The sequence below is a fragment of the Carcharodon carcharias genome, chromosome 19 (assembly GCF_017639515.1).
Source record: "Carcharodon carcharias isolate sCarCar2 chromosome 19, sCarCar2.pri, whole genome shotgun sequence".
NCBI classification, from domain to species: Eukaryota; Metazoa; Chordata; class Chondrichthyes; order Lamniformes; family Lamnidae; genus Carcharodon; species Carcharodon carcharias.
In genome coordinates, this window is record NC_054485.1 from 79,676,319 (window position 1) to 79,699,342 (window position 23,024).

The 23,024-nt window shown below is 57.8% G+C and overlaps 1 protein-coding gene across 5 annotated transcripts in view; it reads right to left on the reverse strand.

The window, feature by feature from the left end:
• The window catches only part of LOC121291963 (class I histocompatibility antigen, F10 alpha chain-like), a 58,182-nt gene that overhangs the window by 29,751 nt on the left and 5,407 nt on the right, over positions 1 to 23,024 (reverse strand). The gene's annotated exons all lie outside the window — the stretch shown is intronic.

A 23,024-nucleotide genomic window follows, 5' to 3' on the forward strand; every position in this document is an offset into this window, starting at 1 on the left:
AGTGGAGTGACCCAGTGGTCAGTGCTGGCAGATGGACTGAGCGCAGTGTCCCCAGGGGTCAGTGCTGGGAGATGCACTGAGCAGAGTGACCCAGAGGTCAGTGCTGGGAGATGCGCTGAGTGGACTGACACAGGGGTTAGTGCTGAGAGATGGACTGAGTGGAGTGTCTAGAGGTCGGTGTTGGGAGATGGACGGAGTGGAGTGACCCAGGGGTCAATGCTGAGAGATGGATTGAGTGGAGCGACCCAGTGGTCAGTGCTGGGCGATGGACTGAGTGGAGTGATCCAGGCGTCATTGCTGGGTGATGGGCAGAGTGGAGTGACCCAGGGTTCAGCGCGGGGAGATGGAATGAGTGGAGTGACCAAGGGGTCAGTGCTGAGACATGGACTGAGTGGAGTGATCCAGGGGTCAGCGCTGGGAGATGGACTGAGCGCAGTGACCCAGTGATCAGTGCTGGGAGATGGACTGAGTGGAGTCACCCAGGGCTAACGCTGAGAGATGGACTGAGCGCTGTGACCCAGGGGTCAGTAATGGGTGCTGGACTGAGTGGAGTGACCTAGGGGTCAGTGCTGTTAGATTGACTGAGTGGAGAGACACAGAGATCAGTAGTGGGAGATGGGCTAAGTGGAGTAGCCAAGGGGTCAGTGCAGGAGATGGGCTGAGTGGAGTGACCCAGTCGTCAGTGCTGGGAAATGGACTGAGTGGCGTTACACAGGGGTCAGTGCTGAGAGATGGACTGAATGCAGAGACCCAGAGGTCAGTGCTGGGACATGCTTTGAGTGGAGTGACCCGGAGGTCAGTCCTGAGTGACAGACTGAGCAGAATGACCCAGGGACAGTGCTGGGAGATGGAATGAGTGCAGTGACCCAAGGGTCAGTATGTGGAAATTGACTCAGGGGTCAGTGCTGGGAGCTGGACTGAGTGGAGTGACCCAGTGGTCAGTGCTGGCAGATGGACTGAGCGCAGTGTCCCCAGGGGTCAGTGCTGGGAGATGCACTGAGCAGAGTGACCCAGAGGTCAGTGCTGGGAGATGCGCTGAGTGGACTGACACAGGGGTTAGTGCTGAGAGATGGACTGAGTGCAGTGTCTAGAGGTCGGTGTTGGGAGATGGACGGAGTGGAGTGACCCAGGGGTCAATGCTGAGAGATGGATTGAGTGGAGCGACCCAGTGGTCAGTGCTGGGCGATGGACTGAGTGGAGTGACCCAGGCGTCATTGCTGGGTGATGGGCAGAGTGGAGTGACCCAGGGGTCCGTGCTGTGTGATAGACTGAGTGGAGTGACCGAGGGTTCATGGCTGGGCGATGGGCTGAGTGGAGTGACCTCGAGGTCAGTGTTGGTAGATGGACTGAGAGGTTCACGCTGGGTTCAGATGTTGGGAGTTGGGCTGAATGCAGCGAACCAGGGGTCAGTGCTTGGTAATGGACTGAGCCAAGTGACCCAGTGGTCAGTGCTGGCAGATGGACTGAGTCACGTGAACCAGGGGTCAGTGCTGTGAGATGCGCTGAGTGGACTGACCCAGGGGTCATGCTGAGACATGGACTGAGTGGAGTGACCCAGGGGTCAGTGCTGAGAGCTGGACTGAGTGGAGTGACACAGGGGTCAGTGCTGTGCGATGGGATGAGTGGAGCGACCCAGTGGTCAGTGCTGGGAGATGGACTGAGTGGAGTGACACAGGCGTCATTGCTGGGTGATGGGCAGATTGGAGTGACCCAGGGGTCTGTGCTGTGTGATGGACTGAGTGGAGTGACCGAGGGTTCAGTGCTGCGAGATCGGCTGAGTGGAGTAACCCAGGGGTTAGTGCTGGGCGATGGGCTGAGTGGAGTGACCCAGGGGTCAGAGCTGAGAGCTGGACTGAGCGGAGTGACCCAGGGGTCCGTGCTGTGTGATAGACTGAGTGGAGTGACCGAGGGTTCATTACTGGGTGATGGGCTGAGTGGAGTGACCTCGAGGTCTGTGTTGGTAGATGGACTGAGAGGTTCACGCTGGGTTCAGATGTTGGGAGTTGGGCTGAATGCAGCGACCCAGGGGTCAGTGCTTGGAGATGGACTGAGTGGAGTTACCCAAGGGTCAGTGCTGAGAAATGGACTGAGCTGAGTGACCCAGTGGTCAGTGCTGGGAGATGGACTGAGTCACGTCAGCCAGGGGTCAGTGCTGGGAGTTGGACTGAGTCACGTGAGCCAGGGGTCAGTGCTGTGAGATGCGCTGAGTGGAGTGATGCATGGGTCAGTGCTGAGACATGGACAGAGTGGAGTGACCCAGGGGTCAGTGCTGAGAGCTGGACTGAGCGGAGTGACCCAGCGGTCAGTGCTGGGCAATGGGCTGAGTGGAGTGACCCAGCGGTCAGTGCTGAGACATGGACTAGTGCGGAGTCACAGTGGGTTAATGTTGAGAGATGGACTCAGCGCAGTGACCCAGGGGTCAGTGCTGGGAGATGGACTGAGCGCAGTGACCCAGGGGTTAGTGCTGTGGGATGGACTGAGTGCAGTGACCTAGAGGTCAGTGTTGGGAGATGGACTGAGAGGTTCACGCTGGGATGAGATGTTGGGAGTTCGGCTGGATGGAGCGACCCAGGGATCAGTGCTGGGAGATGGACTGAGTGGAGTGACCCAGGTGTTAGTGCTAGGAGATGGACTGAGTGGAGCGAACCAGTGGTCAGTGCTGGGAGATGGAATGAGTGGAGTGACCCAGGCATCATTGCTGGGCGATGGGCTGAGTGGAGTGACCCAGGGGTCAGAGCTGAGAGCTGGACTGAGCGGAGTGACCCAGGGGTCAGAGCTGGGCGATGGTCTGAGTGGAGTGACCCCAAGGTCAGTGTTGGTAGATGAACTGAGAGGTTCACGCTGGGATCAGATGTTGGGAGTTGGGCTGAATGCAGCGACTCAGGGGTCAGTGCTGGGAAATGGACTGAGTGGAGTGACCCAGGCGTCAGTGCTGGGAAATGGACTGAGTGGAGTGACCCAGGGGTCAGTGCTGGGAGATGGACTGAGTGGAGTGACCTCGAGGTCAGTGTTGGTAGATGAACTGAGTGAAGTGACCCAGTGGTCAGTGCTGAGAGATGGACTGAGCAGAGTGACCCAGGGGTTAGTGCTGTGGGATGGACTGAGTGGAGTGACCTAGAGGTCAGTGTTGGGAGATGGACTGAGAGGTTCACGCGGGGATCAGATGTTGGGAGTTCGGCTGGATGGAGAGACCCAGGGGTCAATGCTGGGAGATGGACTGAGTGGAGTGACCCAGGGGTCAGCGCAGTGAGATGGACTGAGTGGAGTGACCCAGGGGTCAGTGCTGGTAAATGGACTGAGTGGAGTGACCCAGCTTTCAGAGCTGGGAAATGGACTGAGTGGAGTGACCCAGGGGTCAGCGCAGTGAGATGGACTGAGTGGAGTGACCCAGGGGTCAGTGCTGGGAAATGGACTGAGTGGAGTGACCCAGGGGTCAGTGCTGGGCGATGGGCTGAGAGGAGTGACCCAGGCGTCAGTGCTGGGAAATGGACTGAGTGGAGTGACCCAGGGATAAGTGCTGAGACATAGACTGAGCGGAGTCACCGAGGGTTAATGTTGAGAGATGGACTGACCGCAGTGACCCAGTGGTCAGTGCTGGGAGATGGGCTGAGTGGAGTAACCCAGGCGACAGCGCTAGGAAATTGACTGAGTGGAGTGACCCAGGGGTCAGTGCTGGGAGATAAACTGAGTGGCGTGAGCCAGGGGTTACAGCTGGGAAATGGACTGAGTGGAGTGACGCAGGCGGCATTGCTGGGTGATGGGCTGAGTGGAGTGACCCAGGGGTCAGTGCTGAGAGATGGACTGAGCGGAGTGTCCCAGAGGTTACTGCTGGGAAATGGACTGAGTGGAGTGACCTGGAAGTTAGTGTTGGGAGATGGACTGAGAGGTTCACGCTGCGATAAGATGTTGGGAGTTGGGCTGAATGGAGCGACCCAGGGGTCAGTGCTGGGAGATGGACTGACTGGAGGGACCCAGTGGTCAGTGCTGAGAGATGGACAGAGTGGAGCGGCCCAGGGGTCAGTGCTGGGAGATGAACTGAGTGGAGTGACCCAGGGGTTAGTGCTGAGAGATGGACAGAGTGGAGCGACCCAGTGGTCAGTGCTGGGAGATGGACTGAGTGGAGTGACCCAGGCGTCATTGCTCGGTGATGGGCAGAGTGGAGTGACCCAGGGGTCCGTGCTGTGTGATGGGCTGAGTGGAGTGACCGAGGGTACATTGCTGGGCGATGGGCTGAGTGGAGTGACCTCGAGGTCAGTGTTGGTAGATGGACTGAGAGGTTCACGCTGCGTTCAGATGTTGGGAGTTGGGCTGAATGCAGCGTCCCAGGGGTCAGTGCTTGCAAATGGACTGAGTGGAGTGACCCAGGGGTCAGTGCTTGGAGATGGACTGAGTGGAGTTACCCAGGGGTCAGTGCTGAGAAATGGACTGAGCGGAGTGACCCAGGGGTCAGTGCTGGGCGATGGGCTGAGTGGAGTGACCCAGCGGTCAGTGCTGAGACATGGACTAGAGCAGAGTCACAGTGGGTTAGTGTTGAGAGATGGACTCACCGCAGTTACCCAGGGGTCAGTGCTGGGAGATGGACTGAGTCACGTCAGCCAGGGGTCAGTGCTGGGAGATGGACTGAGTCACGTGAGCCAGGTGTCAGTGCTGAAACAAGGACTAGTGCGGAGTCACAGTGGTCAGTGCTGAGAGATGGACTGAGCGGAGTGACCCAGGGGTTAGTGCTGTGGGATGGACTGAGTGGAGTGACCTAGAGGTCAGTGTTGGGAGATGGACTGAGAGGTTCACGCTGGGATGAGATGTTGGGAGTTCGGCTGGATGGAGCGACCCAGGGATCAGTTCTGGGAGATGGACTGAGTGGAGTGACCCAGGGGTCAGCGCAGTGAGATGGACTAAGTGGAATGACCCAGGGGTCAGTGCTGGCTGATGGGCTGAGAAGAGTGACCCAGGCGTCAGTGCTAGGAAATGGACTGAGTGGAGTGACCCAGGGGTCAGTGCTGGGAGATGAACTGAGTGGCGTGAGCCAGGGGTCAGTGCTGTGAGATGGACTGAGTGGAGTGATGCAGGCGGCATTGCGGGGTGATGGGCTGAGTGGAGTGACCCAGGGGTCAGTGCTGAGAGATGGACTGAGCGGAGAGTCCCAGGGGTTACTGCTGGGAAATGGACTGAGTGGCGTAACACCGGGGTCAGTGCTGAGAGATGGACTGAATGCAGTGACCCAGAGGTCAGTGCTGGGACATGCTTTGAGTGGAGTGACCCGGAGGTCAGTCCTGAGAAACAGACTGAGCAGAGTGACCCAGGGACAGTGCTGGGAGAGGGAATGAGTGCAGTGACCCAAGGGTCAGTGCTGGGAGATGGACTGTGTGGAGTGACACAAGGGTTAATGCTGAGACATGGACTGAGCGGAGTGTCCCAGGTGTCAGATCTGGGAGATGGACTGAGTGGGGTATCTAGAGGTCGGTGTTGGGAGATGGACTGAGAGGTTCACGCCGGGATCAGATGTTGGGAGTTGGGCTGAATGGAGCGACCCAGGGGTCATTGCTGGGAGATGGACTGAGTGGAGTGACCCAGGCGTCATTGCTGGGTGATGGGCTGAGTGGAGTGACCCAGGGGTCCGTACTGTGTGATGGACTGAGTGGAGTGACCGAGGGTTCAGTCATGGGAGAACGGCTGAGTGGAGTAACCCAGGGGTTAGTGCTGGGCGATGGGCTGAGTGGAGTGACCTTGAGGTCAGTGTTGGTAGATGGACTGAGAGGTTCACGCTGGGTTCAGATGTTGGGAGTTGGGCTGAATGCAGCGACCCAGGGGGTCAGTGCTTGGAAATGGACTGAGTGGAGTGACCCAGGGGTCAGTGCTGGGAGATGGACTGAGTCACTTGAGCCAGGGGTCAGTGCTGGGACATGGACTGAGTCACGTGAGCCAGGGGTCAGTGCTGTGAGATGCGCTGAGTGGAGTGACCCAGGGGTCAGTGCTGAGACATGGACTGAGTGGAGTCACCGAGGGTTAATGTTGAGAGATGGACTGAGCGCAGTGACCCAGGGGTCAGTGCTGGGAGATGGGCTGAATGGAGTGACCCAGGCATCAGCGCTAGGAAATTGACTGAGTGGAGTGACCAAGAGATCAGTGCTGGGAGTTGGCTGAATGGAGTGACCATGGGGTCAGTGCTGGGAGATCGGCTGAGTGGAGTGATTCAGGGGTTAGTGCTGGGCGATGGGCTGAGAGGAGTGACTTTGAGGTCAGTGTTGGTGGATGGACTGAGAGGTTCACGCTGGGGTCAGATGTTCGGAGCTGGTCTGAATGCAGCGACCCAGGGGTCAGTGCTTGGAAATGGATGGAGTGGTGTTACCCAGAGGTCGGTGCTGAGAAATGGACTGAGCGGAGTGACCCAGGGGTCAGTGCTGGGAGATGGACTGAGTGGTATGAGCCAGGTGTCAGTGCTGGGAGAGCGATGAGTAGAGTGACCCACGGGTCAGTGCTGGGAGATGGGCTGAGTGAAGTGACCCAGGGGCCAGTGCTGTGTGTTGGATGGAGTGGAGTGACCATGAGGTCATTGCTGGGAGATGGGCTGAGTGGAGTGACCCAGGCGTCAGTATAGGGCAATGGTCTGAGTGGAGTGACCCAGAGGTTAATGCTGGGCGACGGGCTGAGTGGAGTGACCCAGGCGTCAGTGCTGAGAGATGGACTGAGCGGAGTAAACCAGGGCTTAGTGCTGGGCGATGGACTGAATGGAGTGACCTAGAGGTGGTGTTGGGATATGGACTGAAAGGTTCATGCTGGGAACAGATGTTGGGAGTTGGGCTGAATGGAGCGACCCAGGGGTCAGTGCTGGGAGATGGACTGAGTGGAGTCACCCAGGTGTCATTGCTGGATGATGGGCTGAGTGGAGTGACCCAGGCGTCAGAGCTGGGAGATGGATTGAGCGGAGTCACTGAGGGTTAATGTTGAGAGATGGTCTGAGCGCAGTGACCCAGGGGTCACTGCTGGAAGATAGGCTGAATGGAGTGACCCAGGCATCAGCGCTAGGAAATTGACTGAGTGGAGTGATGGAGCGGTCAGAGCTGGGAGTTGGCTGAATGGAGTGACCATGGGGTCAGTGCTGGGAGATCAGCTGCGTGGAGTGACCCAGGGGTTAGTGCTGGGCGATGGGCTGAGTGGAGTGACCTCGAGGTCAGTGTTGGTGGATGGACTGAGAGGTTCATGCAGGGGTCAGATGTTGGGATCTGGGCTGAATGCAGCGACCAAGGGGTCAGTGCTGAGACATGGACTGAGTGGAGTGATCCAGGGTTCAGAGCTGGGAGATGGACTGAGCGCAGTGACCCAGTGATCAGTGCTGGGAGATGGACTGAGTGGAGTGACCCAGGCGACAGCGCTAGGAAATTGACTGAGTGGAGTGACCCAGGCGTCAGTGCTGAGAGATGGACTGAGCGGAGTGAACCAGGGCTTAGTGCTGGGCGATGGACTGAGTGGAGTGTCCTAGAGGTCAGTGTTGATAGATGGACTGAGAGGTTCACAATAGGATCAGATGTTGGGAGTTGGGCTGAATGGAGCGACCCAGGGGTCAGTGCTGGGAGATGGACTGAATGGAGTCACCCAGGTGTCAGTGCTGGGAGATGGACTGAGTGGAGTGACCCAGGCGTCATTGCTGGATGATTGGCTGAGTGGAGTGACCCAGGGGTCAGTGCTGAGACATGGACTGAGCGGAGTGTCTCAGGGGTCAGTGCTGGGAGATGGACTGAGTGGAGTGACTAGAGGTTAGTGTTGGGAGATGGACTGAGAGGTTCACGCTCGGATCAGATGTTGGGAGTTGGGCTGAATGGAGCGACCCAGGGGTCAGTGCCGGGAGATGGACTGAGTGGAGTCACCCAGGTGTCAGTGCTGGGAGATGGACTGAGTGGAGTGACCCAGGCATCATTGCTGGATGATTGGCTGAGTGGAGTGACCCAGGGGTCAGTGCTGAGACATGGACTGAGCGGAGTGTCTCAGGGGTCAGTGCTGGGAGATGGACTGAGTGGAGTGACTAGAGGTTAGTGTTGGGAGATGGACTGAGAGGTTCACACTTGGATCAGATGTTGGGAGTTGGGCTGAATGGAGCGAACCAGGGGTCAGGACCGAGAGATGGACTGAGTGGAGTGACACAGGGGTTAGTGCTGGGCGATGGACTGAATGGAGTGACCTAGAGGTGGTGTTGGGATATGGACTGAGAGGTTCATGCTGGGATCAGATGTTGGGAGTTGGGCTGAATGGAGCGACCCAGGGGTCAGGGCTGGGAGATGGACTGAGTGGAATCCCCCAGGTGACATTGCTGGATGATGGGCTGAATGGAGTGACCCAGGCGTCAGTGTTGCACGATGGACTGAGTGGAGTGACCCAGGGGTCAGTGCTGGTCGATGGGCTCAGTGGAGTGACCCAGGGGTCAGTGCTGAGACATGGACTGAGCGGAGTCACCGAGGGTTAATGTTGAGAGATGGACTGAGCGCAGTGACCCAGGGGTCAGTGCTGGAAGATGGGCTGAGTGGTGACCCAGGGGTCAGTGCTGGGAGATGCGCTGAATGGAGTAACCCAGGCATCAGCGCTAGGAAATTGAGATAGTGGAGTGACGGAGCGGTCAGTGCTGGGAATTGGCTGAATGGAGTGACCATGGGGTCAGTGCTGGGAGATCAGCTGAGTGGAGTGACCCAGGGGTTAGTGCAGGGCGATGGGCTGAGTGGAGTGTCCCAGGGGTCAGTGCTGAGAGCTGGACTGAGTGGAGTAACTCAGGGGTTAGTGCTGGACGATGGGCTGAGTGGAGTGACCTCGAGGTCAGTGTTGGTGGATGGACTGAGAGGTTCATGCTGGGGTCAGATGTTGGGATCTGGGCTGAATGCAGCGACCCAGGGGTCAGTGCTGGGAAATGGACTGAGTGGAGTGATCCAGGGTTCAGCGCTGGGAGATGGACTGAGCGCAGTGACCCAGTGATCAGTGCTGGGAGATGGGCTGAGTGGAGTGATCCAGGCGACAGCGCTAGGAAATTGACTGAGTGGAGTGACCCAGGGGTCAGTGCTGGGAAATGGACAGAGTGGAGTGACCCAGGGGTCAGTGCTGGGAGCTGGACTGAGATGTTCACCTGGGATCAGATGTTGGGATTTGGGCTGAGTGGAGCGACCCACTGGTCAGTGCTGGGAGATTGACTGAGTGGAGTGACCCAAGGGTTAATGCTGGGCGATAGGCTGAGTGGAGTGACCCAGGGGTCAGTGCTTAGAGATGGACTGAGCGGATAGAACCAGGGGTCAGTGCTGGGATATGGGCTGAGCGCAGTGACCCAGTGGTCAGTGCTGGGAGATGGGCTGAGCGCAGTGACCCAGTGGTCAGTGCTGGGAGATGGACTGAGCGGAGTGACCCAGTGGTAAGTGCTGGGAGATGGACTGAGCGGAGTGACCTAGGGGTCAGTGCTGGGAGATGGACTGAGCAGAGTGATACACAAGTCAGTGCTGAGAGATGGACTGAGCAGAGTGTCCCAGTGGTCAGTTCTGCAAGATGCACTGAGTGGAGTGACCCAGGGCTCACTGCTGAGAGGTGGACTGGGCGGGTTATTCCAGGGGTCAGTTCTGAGAGATGGACTGAGCGGAGTCACCCAGGGTTAATGCTGAGAGATGGACCGAGCGATGTGACCCAGGGGTCAGTAATGGGTGCTGGACTGAGTGGAGTGACCTAGGGGTCAGTGCTGTTAGATTGACTGAGTGGAGCGACACAGAGGTCAGTAGTGGGAGATGGGCTGAGTGGAGTGACCCAGTCGTCAGTGCTAGGAAATGGACTGAGTGGCGTTACACAGGGGTCAGTGCTGGACGATGGGCTCAGTGGAGTGACCCAGGGGACAGTGCTGAGACATGGACTGAGCGGAGTCACCGAGGGTTAATGTTGAGAGATGGTCTGAGCGCAGTGACCCAGGGGTCAGTGCTGGGAGATGGGCGGAATGGAGTGACCCAGGCATCAGCGCTAGGAAATTGACTGAGTGGAGTGATGGAGCGGTCAGTGCTGGGAGTTGGCTGAATGGAGTGACCATGGGGTCAGTGCTGGGAGATCAGCTGAGTGGAGTAACCCAGGGGTTAATGCTGGGCGATAGGCTGAGTGGAGTGACCCAGGCGTCAGTGCTGAGAGATGGACTGAGCGGATTGAACCAGGGCTTGGTGCTGGGCGATAGACTGAGTGGAGTGTCCTAGAGGTCAGTGTTGGTGGATGGACTGAGAGGTTCATGCTGGGGTCAGATGTTGGGATCTGGGCTGAATGCAGCGACCCAGGGGTCAGTGCTGGGAAATGGACTGAGTGGAGTGATCCAGGGTCCAGCGCTGGGAGATGGATTGAGTGGAGTGACCAAGGGGTCAGTGCTGAGACATGGACTGAGTGGAGTGATCCAGGGTTCAGCGCTGGGAGATGGACTGAGCGCAGTGACCCAGTGATCAGTGCTGGGAGATGGGCTGAGTGGAGTGACCCAGGCGACAGCGCTAGGAAATTGACTGAGTGGAGTGACCCAGGGGTCAGTGCTGGGAAATGGACTGAGTGGAGTGACCCAGGGGTCAGTGCTGGGAGCTTGACTGAGATGTTCACCTGGGATCAGATGTTGGGATTTGGGCTGAGTGGAGCGACCCACTGGTCAGTGCTGGGAGATTGACTGAGTGGAGTGATCCAGGGGTTAATGCTGGGCGATAGGCTGAGTGGAGTGACCCAGGCATCAGTGCTGAGAGATGGACTGAGCGGATTGAACCAGGGCTTAGTGCTGGGCGATGGACTGAGTGGAGTGTCCTAGAGGTCAGTGTTGGTAGATGGACTGAGAGGTTCACGCTGGGATCAGATGTTGGGAGTTGGGCTGAATGGAGCAACCCAGGGGTCAGTGCCGGGAGATGGGCTGAGTGGACTGACTAGAGGTTAGTGTTGGGAGATGGACTGAGAGGTTCACGCTGGGATCAGATGTTGGGAGTTGGGCTGAATGGAGTGAACCAGGGGTCAGGGCTGAGAGATGGACTGAGTGGAGTGGCACAGGGGTCAGTGCTGGACGATGGGCTCAGTGGAGTGATCCAGGGGTCAGTACTGAGACATGGACTGAGCGGAGTCACCGAGGGTTAATGTTGAGAGATGGACTGAGCGCAGTGACCCAGGGGTCGGTGCTGGAAGATGGGCTGAGCGCCGTGACCCAGGGGTCGGTGCTGGGAGATGGGCGGAATGGAGTGACCCAGGCATCAGTGCTAGGAAATTGACTGAGTGGAGTGACGGAGCGGTCAGTGCTGGGAGTTGGCTGAATGGAGTTACCATGGGGTCAGTGCTGGGAGATCAGCTGAGTGGAGTGACCCAGGGGTTAGTGCTGGGCGATGGGCTGAGTGGAGTAACTCAGGGGTTAGTGCTGGACGATGGGCTGAGTGGAGTGACCCCGAGGTCAGTGTTGGTGGATGGACTGAGAGGTTCATGCTGGGGTCAGATGTTGGTATCTGGGCTGAATGCAGCGACCCAGGGGTCAGTGCTGGGAAATGGACTGAGTGGAGTGATCCAGGGTTCAGCGCTGGGAGATGGACTGAGCGCAGTGACCCAGTGATCAGTGCTGGGAGATGGGCTGAGTGGAGTGATCCAGGCGACAGCGCTAGGAAATTGACTGTGGAGTGACCCAGGGGTCAGTGCTGGGAAATGGACTGAGTGGAGTGACCCAGGGGTCAGTGCTAGGAGCTGGACTGAGATGTTCACTTGGGATCAGATGTTGGGATTTGGGCTGAGTGGAGCGACCCACTGGTCAGTGCTGGGAGATTGACTGAGTGGAGTGACCCAGGGGTTAATGCTGGGCGATAGGCTGAGTGGAGTGACCCAGGGGGTCAGTGCTGAGAGATGGACTGAGCGGATTGAACCAGGGGTCAGTGCTGGGAGATGGGCTGAGCGCAGTGACCCAGTGGTCAGTGCTGGGAGATGGACTGAGCGGAATGACCCAGTGGTAAGTGCTGGGAGATGGACTGAGCGGAGTGACCTAGGGGTCAGTGCTGGGAGATAGACTGAGCAGAGTGATACACAAGTCAGTGCTGAGAGATGGACTGAGCAGAGTGTCCCAGTGGTCAGTTCTGCAAGATGCACTGAGTGGAGTGACCCAGGGCTCACTGCTGAGTGGTGGACTGGGCGGGTTATTCCAGGGGTCAGTTCTGAGAGATGGACTGAGCGGAGTCACCCAGGGTTAATGCTGAGAGATGGACTGAGCGCTGTGACCCAGGGGTCAGTAATGGGTGCTGGACTGAGTGGAGTGACCTAGGGGTCAGTGCTGTTAGATTGACTGAGTGGAGCGACACAGAGGTCAGTAGTGGGAGATGGGCTGAGTGGAGTAGCCAAGGGGTCAGTGCAGGAGATGGGCTGAGTGGAGTGACCCAGTCGTCAGTGCTGGGAAATGGACTGAGTGGCGTTGCACAGGGGTCAGTGCTGGACGATGGGCTCAGTGGAGTGACCCAGGGGACAGTGCTGAGACATGGACTGAGCGCAGTGACCCAGTGATCAGTGCTGGGAGATGGGCTGAGTGGAGTGACCCAGGCGACAGCGCTAGGAAATTGACTGAGTGGAGTGACCCAGGGGTCAGTGCTGGGAAATGGACTGAGTGGAGTGACCCAGGGGTCAGTGCTGGGAGCTGGACTGAGATGTTCACCTGGGATCAGATGTTGGGATTTGGGCTGAGTGGAGCGACCCACTGGTCAGTGCTGGGAGATTGACTGAGTGGAGTGACCCAGGGGTTAATGCTGGGCGATAGGCTGAGTGGAGTGACCCAGGCGTCAGTGCCGAGAGATGGACTGAGCGGATTGAACCAGGGCTTAGTGCTGGGCGATGGACTGAGTGGAGTGTCCTAGAGGTCAGTGTTGGTAGATGGACTGAGAGGTTCACGCTGGGATCAGATGTTGGGAGTTGGGCTGAATGGAGCAACCCAGGGGTCAGTGCCGGGAGATGGGCTGAGTGGAGTGACTAGAGGTTAGTGTTGGGAGATGGACTGAGAGGTTCACGCTGGGATCAGATGTTGGGAGTTGGGCTGAATGGAGTGAACCAGGGGTCAGGGCTGAGAGATGGACTGAGTGGAGTGGCACAGGGGTCAGTGCTGGGCGATGGACTGAATGGAGTGATCTAAAGGTGGTGTTGGGATATGGACTGAGAGGTTCATGCTGGGATCAGATGTTGGGAGTTGGGCTGAATGGAGCAACCCAGGTGTCAGTGCTGGGAGATGGACTGAGTGGAGTGACCCAGGGGTCAGTGCTGGACGATGGGCTCAGTGGAGTGATCCAGGGGTCAGTACTGAGACATGGACTGAGCGGAGTCACCGAGGGTTAATGTTGAGAGATGGACTGAGTGCAGTGACCCAGGGGTCGGTGCTGGAAGATGGGCTGTTCGCCGTGACCCAGGGGTCGGTGCTGGGAGATGAGCGGAATGGAGTGACCCAGGCATCAGTGCTAGGAAATTGACTGAGTGGAGTGACGGAGCGGTCAGTGCTGGGAGTTGGCTGAATGGAGTGACCATGGGGTCAGTGCTGGGAGATCAGCTGAGTGGAGTGACCCAGGGGTTAGTGCTGGGCGATGGGCTGAGTGGAGTAACTCAGGGGTTAGTGCTGGACGATGGGCTGAGTGGAGTGACCTCGAGGTCAGTGTTGGTGGATGGACTGAGAGGTTCATGCTGGGGTCAGATGTTGGTATCTGGGCTGAATGCAGCGACCCAGGGGTCAGTGCTGGGAAATGGACTGAGTGGAGTGATCCAGGGTTCAGCGCTGGGAGATGGACTGAGCGCAGTGACCCAGTGATCAGTGCTGGGAGATGGGCTGAGTGGAGTGATCCAGGCGACAGCGCTAGGAAATTGACTGAGTGGAGTGACCCAGGGGTCAGTGCTGAGAAATGGACTGAGTGGAGTGACCCAGGGGTCAGTGCTAGGAGCTGGACTGAGATGTTCACTTGGGATCAGATGTTGGGATTTGGGCTGAGTGGAGCGACCCACTGGTCAGTGCTGGGAGATTGACTGAGTGGAGTGACCCAGGGGTTAATGCTGGGCGATAGGCTGAGTGGAGTGACCCAGGGGTCAGTGCTGAGAGATGGACTGAGCGGATTGAACCAGGGGTCAGTGCTGGGAGATGGGCTGAGCGCAGTGACCCAGTGGTCAGTGCTGGGAGATGGACTGAGCGGAGTGACCCAGTGGTAAGTGCTGGGAGATGGACTGAGCGGAGTGACCTAGGGGTCAGTGCTGGGAGATAGACTGAGCAGAGTGATACACAAGTCAGTGCTGAGAGATGGACTGAGCAGAGTGTCCCAGTGGTCAGTTCTGCAAGATGCACTGAGTGGAGTGACCCAGGGCTCACTGCTGAGTGGTGGACTGGGCGGGTTATTCCAGGGGTCAGTTCTGAGAGATGGACTGAGCGGAGTCACCCAGGGTTAATGCTGAGAGATGGACTGAGCGCTGTGACCCAGGGGTCAGTAATGGGTGCTGGACTGAGTGGAGTGACCTAGGGGTCAGTGCTGTTAGATTGACTGAGTGGAGCGACACAGAGGTCAGTAGTGGGAGATGGGCTGAGTGGAGTAGCCAAGGGGTCAGTGCAGGAGATGGGCTGAGTGGAGTGACCCAGTCGTCAGTGCTGGGAAATGGACTGAGTGGCGTTGCACAGGGGTCAGTGCTGGACGATGGGCTCAGTGGAGTGACCCAGGGGACAGTGCTGAGACATGGACTGAGCGCAGTGACCCAGTGATCAGTGCTGGGAGATGGGCTGAGTGGAGTGACCCAGGCGACAGCGCTAGGAAATTGACTGAGTGGAGTGACCCAGGGGTCCGTGCTGGGAAATGGACTGAGTGGAGTGACCCAGGGGTCAGTGCTGGGAGCTTGACTGAGATGTTCACCTGGGATCAGATGTTGGGATTTGGGCTGAGTGGAGCGACCCACTGGTCAGTGCTGGGAGATTGACTGAGTGGAGTGATCCAGGGGTTAATGCTGGGCGATAGGCTGAGTGGAGTGACCCAGGCATCAGTGCTGAGAGATGGACTGAGCGGATTGAACCAGGGCTTAGTGCTGGGCGATGGACTGAGTGGAGTGTCCTAGAGGTCAGTGTTGGTAGATGGACTGAGAGGTTCACGCTGGGATCAGATGTTGGGAGTTGGGCTGAATGGAGCAACCCAGGGGTCAGTGCCGGGAGATGGGCTGAGTGGACTGACTAGAGGTTAGTGTTGGGAGATGGACTGAGAGGTTCACGCTGGGATCAGATGTTGGGAGTTGGGCTGAATGGAGTGAACCAGGGGTCAGGGCTGAGAGATGGACTGAGTGGAGTGGCACAGGGGTCAGTGCTGGACGATGGGCTCAGTGGAGTGATCCAGGGGTCAGTACTGAGACATGGACTGAGCGGAGTCACCGAGGGTTAATGTTGAGAGATGGACTGAGCGCAGTGACCCAGGGGTCGGTGCTGGAAGATGGGCTGAGCGCCGTGACCCAGGGGTCGGTGCTGGGAGATGGGCGGAATGGAGTGACCCAGGCATCAGTGCTAGGAAATTGACTGAGTGGAGTGACGGAGCGGTCAGTGCTGGGAGTTGGCTGAATGGAGTTACCATGGGGTCAGTGCTGGGAGATCAGCTGAGTGGAGTGACCCAGGGGTTAGTGCTGGGCGATGGGCTGAGTGGAGTAACTCAGGGGTTAGTGCTGGACGATGGGCTGAGTGGAGTGACCCCGAGGTCAGTGTTGGTGGATGGACTGAGAGGTTCATGCTGGGGTCAGATGTTGGTATCTGGGCTGAATGCAGCGACCCAGGGGTCAGTGCTGGGAAATGGACTGAGTGGAGTGATCCAGGGTTCAGCGCTGGGAGATGGACTGAGCGCAGTGACCCAGTGATCAGTGCTGGGAGATGGGCTGAGTGGAGTGATCCAGGCGACAGCGCTAGGAAATTGACTGTGGAGTGACCCAGGGGTCAGTGCTGGGAAATGGACTGAGTGGAGTGACCCAGGGGTCAGTGCTAGGAGCTGGACTGAGATGTTCACTTGGGATCAGATGTTGGGATTTGGGCTGAGTGGAGCGACCCACTGGTCAGTGCTGGGAGATTGACTGAGTGGAGTGACCCAGGGGTTAATGCTGGGCGATAGGCTGAGTGGAGTGACCCAGGGGGTCAGTGCTGAGAGATGGACTGAGCGGATTGAACCAGGGGTCAGTGCTGGGAGATGGGCTGAGCGCAGTGACCCAGTGGTCAGTGCTGGGAGATGGACTGAGCGGAGTGACCCAGTGGTAAGTGCTGGGAGATGGACTGAGCGGAGTGACCTAGGGGTCAGTGCTGGGAGATAGACTGAGCAGAGTGATACACAAGTCAGTGCTGAGAGATGGACTGAGCAGAGTGTCCCAGTGGTCAGTTCTGCAAGATGCACTGAGTGGAGTGACCCAGGGCTCACTGCTGAGTGGTGGACTGGGCGGGTTATTCCAGGGGTCAGTTCTGAGAGATGGACTGAGCGGAGTCACCCAGGGTTAATGCTGAGAGATGGACTGAGCGCTGTGACCCAGGGGTCAGTAATGGGTGCTGGACTGAGTGGAGTGACCTAGGGGTCAGTGCTGTTAGATTGACTGAGTGGAGCGACACAGAGGTCAGTAGTGGGAGATGGGCTGAGTGGAGTAGCCAAGGGGTCAGTGCAGGAGATGGGCTGAGTGGAGTGACCCAGTCGTCAGTGCTGGGAAATGGACTGAGTGGCGTTGCACAGGGGTCAGTGCTGGACGATGGGCTCAGTGGAGTGACCCAGGGGACAGTGCTGAGACATGGACTGAGCGCAGTGACCCAGTGATCAGTGCTGGGAGATGGGCTGAGTGGAGTGACCCAGGCGACAGCGCTAGGAAATTGACTGAGTGGAGTGACCCAGGGGTCAGTGCTGGGAAATGGACTGAGTGGAGTGACCCAGGGGTCAGTGCTGGGAGCTGGACTGAGATGTTCACCTGGGATCAGATGTTGGGATTTGGGCTGAGTGGAGCGACCCACTGGTCAGTGCTGGGAGATTGACTGAGTGGAGTGACCCAGGGGTTAATGCTGGGCGATAGGCTGAGTGGAGTGACCCAGGCGTCAGTGCCGAGAGATGGACTGAGCGGATTGAACCAGGGCTTAGTGCTGGGCGATGGACTGAGTGGAGTGTCCTAGAGGTCAGTGTTGGTAGATGGACTGAGAGGTTCACGCTGGGATCAGATGTTGGGAGTTGGGCTGAATGGAGCAACCCAGGGGTCAGTGCCGGGAGATGGGCTGAGTGGAGTGACTAGAGGTTAGTGTTGGGAGATGGACTGAGAGGTTCACGCTGGGATCAGATGTTGGGAGTTGGGCTGAATGGAGTGAACCAGGGGTCAGGGCTGAGAGATGGACTGAGTGGAGTGGCACAGGGGTCAGTGCTGGGCGATGGACTGAATGGAGTGATCTAAAGGTGGTGTTGGGATATGGACTGAGAGGTTCATGCTGGGATCAGATGTTGGGAGTTGGGCTGAATGGAGCAACCCAGGTGTCAGTGCTGGGAGATGGACTGAGTGGAGTGACCCAGGGGTCAGTGCTGGACGATGGGCTCAGTGGAGTGATCCAGTGGTCAGTACTGAGACATGGACTGAGCGGAGTCACCGAGGGTTAATGTTGAGAGATGGACTGAGTGCAGTGACCCAGGGGTCGGTGCTGGAAGATGGGCTGTTCGCTGTGACCCAGGGGTCGGTGCTGGGAGATGAGCGGAATGGAGTGACCCAGGCATCAGTGCTAGGAAATTGACTGAGTGGAGTGACGGAGCGGTCAGTGCTGGGAGTTGGCTGAATGGAGTGACCATGGGGTCAGTGCTGGGAGATCAGCTGAGTGGAGTGACCCAGGGGTTAGTGCTGGGCGATGGGCTGAGTGGAGTAACTCAGGGGTTAGTGCTGGACGATGGGCTGAGTGGAGTGACCTCGAGGTCAGTGTTGGTGGATGGACTGAGAGGTTCATGCTGGGGTCAGATGTTGGTATCTGGGCTGAATGCAGCGACCCAGGGGTCAGTGCTGGGAAATGGACTGAGTGGAGTGATCCAGGGTTCAGCGCTGGGAGATGGACTGAGCGCAGTGACCCAGTGATCAGTGCTGGGAGATGGGCTGAGTGGAGTGATCCAGGCGACAGCGCTAGGAAATTGACTGAGTGGAGTGACCCAGGGGTCAGTGCTGAGAAATGGACTGAGTGGAGTGACCCAGGGGTCAGTGCTAGGAGCTGGACTGAGATGTTCACTTGGGATCAGATGTTGGGATTTGGGCTGAGTGGAGCGACCCACTGGTCAGTGCTGGGAGATTGACTGAGTGGAGTGACCCAGGGGTTAATGCTGGGCGATAGGCTGAGTGGAGTGACCCAGGGGTCAGTGCTGAGAGATGGACTGAGCGGATTGAACCAGGGGTCAGTGCTGGGAGATGGGCTGAGCGCAGTGACCCAGTGGTCAGTGCTGGGAGATGGACTGAGCGGAGTGACCCAGTGGTAAGTGCTGGGAGATGGACTGAGCGGAGTGACCTAGGGGTCAGTGCTGGGAGATAGACTGAGCAGAGTGATACACAAGTCAGTGCTGAGAGATGGACTGAGCAGAGTGTCCCAGTGGTCAGTTCTGCAAGATGCACTGAGTGGAGTGACCCAGGGCTCACTGCTGAGTGGTGGACTGGGCGGGTTATTCCAGGGGTCAGTTCTGAGAGATGGACTGAGCGGAGTCACCCAGGGTTAATGCTGAGAGATGGACTGAGCGCTGTGACCCAGGGGTCAGTAATGGGTGCTGGACTGAGTGGAGTGACCTAGGGGTCAGTGCTGTTAGATTGACTGAGTGGAGCGACACAGAGGTCAGTAGTGGGAGATGGGCTGAGTGGAGTAGCCAAGGGGTCAGTGCAGGAGATGGGCTGAGTGGAGTGACCCAGTCGTCAGTGCTGGGAAATGGACTGAGTGGCGTTGCACAGGGGTCAGTGCTGGACGATGGGCTCAGTGGAGTGACCCAGGGGACAGTGCTGAGACATGGACTGAGCGCAGTGACCCAGTGATCAGTGCTGGGAGATGGGCTGAGTGGAGTGACCCAGGCGACAGCGCTAGGAAATTGACTGAGTGGAGTGACCCAGGGGTCAGTGCTGGGAAATGGACTGAGTGGAGTGACCCAGGGGTCAGTGCTGGGAGCTGGACTGAGATGTTCACCTGGGATCAGATGTTGGGATTTGGGCTGAGTGGAGCGACCCACTGGTCAGTGCTGGGAGATTGACTGAGTGGAGTGACCCAGGGGTTAATGCTGGGCGATAGGCTGAGTGGAGTGACCCAGGCGTCAGTGCCGAGAGATGGACTGAGCGGATTGAACCAGGGCTTAGTGCTGGGCGATGGACTGAGTGGAGTGTCCTAGAGGTCAGTGTTGGTAGATGGACTGAGAGGTTCACGCTGGGATCAGATGTTGGGAGTTGGGCTGAATGGAGCGACCCAGGGGTCAGTGCCGGGAGATGGACTGAGTGGAGTGACTAAAGGTTAGTGTTGGGAGATGGACTGAGAGGTTCACGCTGGGATCAGATGTTGGGAGTTGGGCTGAATGGAGTGAACCAGGGGTCAGGGCTGAGAGATGGACTGAGTGGAGTGACACAGGGGTCAGTGCTGGGCGATGGACTGAATGGAGTGACCTAAAGGTGGTGTTGGGATATGGACTGAGAGGTTCATGCTGGGATCAGATGTTGGGAGTTGGGCTGAATGGAGCAACCCAGGTGTCAGTGCTGGGAGATGGACTGAGTGGAGTGACCCAGGGGTCAGTGATGGATGATGGGCTCAGTGGAGTGATCCAGGGGTCAGTACTGAGACATGGACTGAGCGGAGTCACCGAGGGTTAATGTTGAGAGATGGACTGAGCGCAGTGACCCTGGGGTCGGTGCTGGGAGATGGGCGGAATGGAGTGACCCAGGCATCAGCGCTAGGAAATTGACTGAGTGGGGTGACGGAGCGGTCAGTGCTGGGAGTTGGCTGAATGGAGTGACCATGGGGTCAGTGCTGGGAGATCAGCTGAGTGGAGTGACCCAGGGTTGAGTGCTGGGCGATGGGCTGAGTGGAGTGACCCCGAGGTCAGTGTTGGTGGATGGACTGAGAGGTTCATGCTGGGGTCAGATGTTGGTATCTGGGCTGAATGCAGCGACCCAGGGGTCAGTGCTGGGAAATGGACTGAGTGGAGTGATCCAGGGTTCAGCGCTGGGAGATGGACTGAGCGCAGTGACCCAGTGATCAGTGCTGGGAGATGGGCTGAGTGCAGTGACCCAGGGGTCAGTGCTGGGAGCTGGACTGAGATGTTCACCTGGGATCATTTGTTGGGATTTGAGCTGAGTGGAGCGACCCAGTGGTCAGTGTTGGGAGATTGACTGAGTGGAGTGACCCAGGCGTCATTGCTGGGTGATGGGCTGAGTGGAGTGACCCAGGGGTCAGTGCTGAGAGATGGACTGAGCAGAGTGTCCCAGGGTTAGTGTTGGGAGATGGACTGAGAGGTTCATGCTGGGATCAGATGTTGGGAGTTGGGCTGAATGGAGCGACCCAGAGGTCAGTGCTGGGAGATTGACTGAGTGGAGTTACCCAGGGTTCTGCGCTGGCAGATGGACTGAGTGGAGTGACCCAGGGGTCAGTGCTGAGACATGGACTGAGCGGAGTCACCGAGGGTTAATGTTGAGTGATGGACTGCGCGCAGTGACCCAGGGGTTAGTGCTGGAAGATGGACTGAGCACAGTGACCCAGCGGTCAGTGCTGGGAGATGGGCTGAGTGGATTGACCCAGTGGTCAGTGTTGGGAGATGGGCTGAGCTCAGTGACCCAGGGGTCAGTGCTGGGAGATGGGCTGAGTGGATTGACCCAGTGGTCAGTGTTGGGAGATGGGCTGAGCTCAGTGACCCAGGGGTCAGTGCTGGGAGATGGGCTGAGTGGAGTGACCCAGGGGTCAGTGCTGGGAGATGGACTGAGCGGAGTGACCTAGGGGTCAGTGCTGGGAGATGGACTGAGTGGAGTGACCCAGTGGTCAGTGCTGAGACATGGACTGAGCGGAGTGATCCACAAGTCAGTGCTGAGAGATGGACTGAGCAGAGTAACCCAGGGGTCAGTTCTGCGAGATGCACTGAGTGGAGTGACCCAGGGGTCAGTGCTGGAGGTGAGTGACCCAGGGCTCACTGCTGAGAGGTGGACTGGGCGGGTTATTCCAGGGGTCAGTTCTGAGAGATGGACTGAGCGGAGTCAGCCAGGGTTAATGCTGAGAGATGGACTGAGCGCTGTGACCCAGGGGTCAGTAATGGGTGCTGGACTGAGTGGAGTGACCTAGGGGTCAGTGCTGTTAGATTGACTGAGGGGAGTGACACAGAGATCAGTAGTGGGAGATGGGCTGATTGGAGTGACCCAATCGTCAGTGCTGGGAAATGGACTGAGTGGCGTTACACAGGGGTCAGTGTGAGAGATGGACTGAACGCAGTGACCCAGAGGTCAGTGCTGGGACATGCTTTGAGTGGAGTGACCCGGAGGTCAGTCCTGAGAGACAGACTGAGCAGAGTGACCCAGGGACAGTGCTGGGAGACGGAATGAGTGCAGTGACCCCTGCAGGGTCAGTGCTGGGAAATCGACTTAGTGGAGTGACTCAGGGGTCAGTGCGTAGAGATGGACTGAGTGGAGTGACCCAGGCATCAGTGCTGGGAAATGGACTGAGTGGAGTGACCCAGGGGTCAGCGCTGGATGATGGGCTGAGTGGAGTGACCCAGGGGTTAGTGCTGAGACATGGACTGAGCAGAGTCACCAAGGGTTAATGTTGAGAGATGGACTGAGCGCAGTGACCCAGTGCTCAGTGCTGGGAGATGGACTGAGCGCAGTGACCCAGCGGTCAGAGCTGGGAGATGGGCTGAATGGAGTGACCCAGGCGTCAGCGCTAGGAAATTGACTGAGTGGAGTGACTGAGAGGTCAGTGCTGGGAGTTGGCCGAATGGAGTAACCATGGGGTCAGTGCTGGGAGATCGGCTGAGTGGAATGACCCAGGGGTTAGTGCTGGCGATGGGCTGAGTGGAGTGACCCAGGGGTCAGTGCTGAGAGCTGGACTGAGCGGAGTGACCCAGGGGTTAGTGCTGGGCGATGGACTGAGTCGAGTGACCTCGAAGTCAGTGTTGGTGGATGGACTGAGAGATTCAGGCTGGGGTCAGATGTTGTGAGTTGGGCTGAATGGAGTTACCCAGGGGTCGGTACTGAGAAATAGACTGAGTGGAGTGACCCAGGGGTCAGCGCTGGGAGATGGACTGAGTGGATTGACCCAGGGGTCAGTGCTGGGCGATGGGCTGAGTGGAGTGACCCAGGCGTCAGTGCGGAGAAATGGACTGAGTGGAGTGACCCTGGGTTCAGCACTGGGAGATGGACTGAGTGGAGTGACCCAGTGGTCAGTGCTGAGACATGGACTGAGCGGAGTCACCGAGGGTTAATGTTGAGAGATGGACTGAGATGTTCACCCTGGAGTCAGATGTTGGGAGTTGGGCTGAATCGAGCGACCCAGGGGTCAGTGCTTGGAAATGGACTGAGTGGAGTGACCCAGGGGTTAGTGCTGAGAAATGGACTGAGCAGAGTGACCCAGAGGTCAGTGATGGGAGATGGACTGAGTCACGTGAGCCAGGGGTCAGTGCTGGGAGATGTACTGAGTGGAGCAAACCAGGAGTCAGTGCTGGGAGATGGGCTGAGTGAAGTGACCGAGTGGTCATTGCTGGGAGATTGGCTGAATGGAGTGACCATGAGGTCAGTGCTGGGAGATTGGCTGAATGGAGTGACCATGAGGTCAGTGCTGGGAGATTGGCTGAATGGAGTGACCATGAGGTCAGTGCTGGGAGATTGGCTGAATGGAGTGACCATGAGGTAAGTGCTGGGAGATAGGCTGAGTGGAGTGACTCAGGGGTTAGTGCTGGATGATGGGCTGAGTGGAGTGACTCTGGGGTCAGTGCTGAGAGATGGGCTGAGTAGAGGGACCTAGAGGTCAGGGCTGGGAGATGTACTGAGTGGTTCACGCTGGGTTCAGATATTGGGAGTTGGTCTGAATGGAGCGACCCAGGGGTCAGTGCTGA